The 3,783-nt window shown below is 50.9% G+C and overlaps 1 non-coding gene across 1 annotated transcript; it reads right to left on the bottom strand.

Moving 5' to 3' along the window:
- Window positions 1-1,227: 1,227 nt before the first annotated feature.
- On the bottom strand, window positions 1,228-1,344 carry LOC114009143 (small nucleolar RNA SNORD22). The gene has a single exon (XR_003550614.1). It is a non-coding gene; the product is annotated as a small nucleolar RNA SNORD22 (small nucleolar RNA).
- Between the last annotated feature and the right edge of the window lie 2,439 nt (window positions 1,345-3,783).

Genomic DNA, 3,783 nt, shown 5'->3' with positions numbered 1-3,783 from the left:
AAAAAAAAAAAAAAAAAAAAAAAAACGGGCAAGCACTGCCAACCCAGCTTTCCCCAGGAGTCTCAGTTCTGCTTCAGACAGCCTGGGCTCTCAGGACCAGCCCCACACACCCAGGGACAGTGCTCCAGGCCCAGGTCTGCAGTCCCCACACTGAGGCCACAGCCCTGGAGTACACAGTGCACAGAGCCAGGGACTCCGGGTAGTAGTTTTCTGCATTTTGAGTCCAGGGCGGGTTACCCTTGACATTCCCATGCCCGTGTGGATAGGAAGCCACTGAGCCCTGGGCCCTGGCGAACCAAAGGCTGCCTAGGGACCAGAGATCTGGCGCAGTCTGCCCTGGCGTCATCCTTCCTCTGGGTGTAGGAGGCCACAGGCCAGGTCTTACATTGTCACACAGCCAGGAAGACGGTCTGGGTCGCCTGCACAATCCTATCTTTGATATGCAAAGCAATCAACCTGAAGAAAACAGCCAACCCAGGAGGGAAAAAAAGAGAGAGAGACCAGTAGGGAGCCCTGTGCAAGGCTAATCCTAAAGGAATAGCTGACCCTGAAGGCCACATCATGACCCCAGTTGCTGTGAACACCAGGGTGAAATTAGGCATTATCCGGAAGGACTGCACATCTGTTCGCCTGGGGTGACCTAGTTCCAGGACTGATGGGGCTGCAGACTTCGGGGTACAGGCCAGCGAGGCGGCACACAGATGGGCAGGGGAGCGGGTGCTCCTCACACGCGTATGGGCCCCATCCAAGGCTTAGCTGTAGCTCTATTTTTTTTAAATGAAGAGATATTTTATTTCCTTTTTTTTCAAATAAGTTTATTTATTTATTTATTTTTAATTTTAGCAGAGAGGGACAGAGTGATAGAGAAGAAATGAGAAAGTAAGCCGCCAGGTCTGAGACTTGAACCACAGTAGGCCATGTGGGAGTTCAGCGCCCTTAACCACCATGCCACCTGCCAGCCCTAAGATATTTTATTTCTATCCGTAGGAACTGAACAGGTGGCTACAGTGGAAAATGGCGAACATGTGAAGTTAGGGAGAGCCCAGTCAGCGGCGGCAGGGAGTTTGGGATTAAATGGCAATATGCTGAACAAATAAGCTATAGGCTGTTTGAAACCTGAAAATGCCCTTTTCCACGTCCTCCACGATTTCGATTCCATTTGTAAGCATGTTGTTCTTTCCTTTTAATGCTTTAACAAGTGATTTCCCTCCTATAGAAATCCTTATGAACCCAGAGACACTTCTCTCTGGAACTTTCCTCTACTCCCAGAACCAGCCCCAGTGGGTTCACCCTTGCAGACTCTGTGGCTAAGACAGGAAGTAAGATCTGAACTCCTGTTTAGAAACTGTGTTGCCCTGACAACAGCTGGTGAGAGCCCAGGGAAAGGGGAGGACACGCCCCTTCTTAACCCTTTATAATCCCGGGTGCTAGGGGCAGGAGCTCAGGGTGCCATGGAGCTGCTCTCTGGCCCTGTGCTGCTGGGGATGCTGCTGCTGCTTCAGGCACAGGTGAGCACAGGCTGCCCGGGGAGGGATAGAGGGTGGCGGAGCGGGGAGAAGGCTGTGGGACTGGGAAGGACAGTCAGATGAGGGGAGACCCTGAGAAGCAGGAAGTAGGCTGAGCCCGGTGCGCCTGCGCGGACTGAGGCGGGTGCAGGCTGCAGGACCACCTCGGAAAGACTGGAAGTTGAGATGTGGAGTGCAAAGGAAATCCGACAACGTTCTGCACCCAGCACCCCCACACCCCTTCCCGAAATGGTGGCGGGGTGTTGTCCACCCACGTCCACGCTGGGGAAAGCGCCTGACATAGTCACCTGGGGCCCCCCTCACCAGTCCCGGATCTCCGGAGGAAGTCTTCATGGTGAACGCCCAGGACTCAGCCAATTGGCTGGCGGGGGTGGGGGGGTGCTGCAGCCCCTGGGCCCCCTGGGTTCCTGCGTCATACTTTGGTACATGAGCCAAGAAACATCTAGACTCCCCTTCTTCACACGAGAATGCTGAGTAATGCAGACTTTCTATCCTTTTTTTCTTGGACACTCTCATCCCTAGAAACTAGCTCTATCAGGTGAAATTACTGGGCATCAGACCGTCACCTAAATACCGTTAGGGTGACTGCCAGTCTGCAAGACTCTAAGGTGAGGCTGGCGGGGAAACACTTGGTCAGTCCCTCAGCATCATTAAAATGTTGAGAATGTTGGCTTTTTGTGACTCGGTTTCCATTTCTGGAATCTTAACCATCGCAGGGAAGGTTCCTGGGGCAATTGATGCTGCATGCCAGGGTGACTCTCTGGTGCAACCTGAAGGCCCTGAGAGTTTGAAGCCATTCCCTGTAGCCCAGCTGGGAGACGGGGCAGATTCCTTTCTTGCCTTTCCTCAAGACTTTTTCTATTCTCTGCTAGCAAATGAGTGACACACACCCAGGGACGGCCACGATAGAGTAAAGGAAGTTAGGCTGCTCTTTGTCTGCCCTGCCGCTGGCCTACAGGGTCCTGGGACCAGGGACTCCAACCGTCGCGGGCGAGAAACTGAGTGTCTCTGAGCAATTGAAGGCATCTGCCCAGGGCCACTCTCTGGAAGGCTGGAAGGCTCTGAGGTTGCAAGTTCTTCCCCGCTGCTCTGAGTGTCAGGAGTTCCCCTGCTCTCTCACCCTAGAGCCCACAATCTTTCTCCTCCTTCATACAATCTAGTCAAAAATGAGCAGGAGATTCTCTTTCTCCAAGGGCTCTAAAATTTCTGCTGAATAACCCTCCTTTATTCCCCTCATACTAACCAACCAGTACTCAAAGAAAAAAAAATGAAGAAGAAGAAAATAAGCCTTAAATTAAATAATTAGGGGTCTCAGCAGGCGGCGTGGTGGTTAAGAGGGCTGGACTCCCACGGGCTCAACCACAGTTTGAGTCCCAGACCTGGTGGTTTGCTTTCTCACTTTCCCTCTCCCTCTCCTCTGTCCCTCTCTGGTCAAATTAAAATAAATAAATAAATAAAATTGGATAAAAGAACTCCTTTAAAAATGATAATTAAGGTAGTTAGGATTCCTCCACTCTGCATGCATATGGTATAAATTAGACGACCTTGTTGAGAGAATCACATAATATTGCCCTTGCCAGGCCGGTTTTTCTCATCATTCCTCTGATAGAAATAAAAATGAGCTTACTGGCCCTTTGAGGACACCTGCTTAACCATCTTTTTCCTTGGTCCCCACACCACAGGGTTCTGTTTCACCTATTAAGTCTCTAGATTTTGACACAGTGAGGGGGGGGGAATTGAGAAAGCAAGCCTCCAGGTCTGGGACTCCAACTGTGGTCGGCCATGTTGGAATCCAGTGTTCTTAACCACCACACCACCTGCCGGCCCCATCCTACTTTCAAAGACAATACCAATGCTGACATACAAACATAGCTCACAAAATTAGTCCCTCTCAATATGACGTTAAGTCCCAGAGTCAGAAGAGGTTCTGTGACCAGCAGTTGACAGAACGGTTATGTTGCTGGACTCCCATGTAGTCGACCACGGTTCAATTCCCGGATCTGGTGACTTAAATTCAAGCCGGGCCCAAGATCCCAAAAGGAGAATGGAGGAGAAGGGATGTGGCCATCCCCCCTGGGGGGTGATTTCTCGCTTTCTGTCTCTCTGTCTCTCTCTGGCTGGCTGGCAAGCACACGCGGCCTATAGCAAAAACTTCTCAAAAAAAAAAAAGAAAAAGGAAGAAAAGAAGAGGTCCAACATGCAGAGCACCGAGCCTAGTGCATGTAATTCCTATGATTTAGCATATGGGCTCACAGGG

Source organism: Tupaia chinensis, unplaced genomic scaffold (genome assembly GCF_000334495.1).
Source record: "Tupaia chinensis unplaced genomic scaffold, TupChi_1.0 Scaffold000047_1, whole genome shotgun sequence".
NCBI classification, from domain to species: Eukaryota; Metazoa; Chordata; class Mammalia; order Scandentia; family Tupaiidae; genus Tupaia; species Tupaia belangeri.
This window is presented reverse-complemented; position numbering and strand designations above follow the sequence as displayed.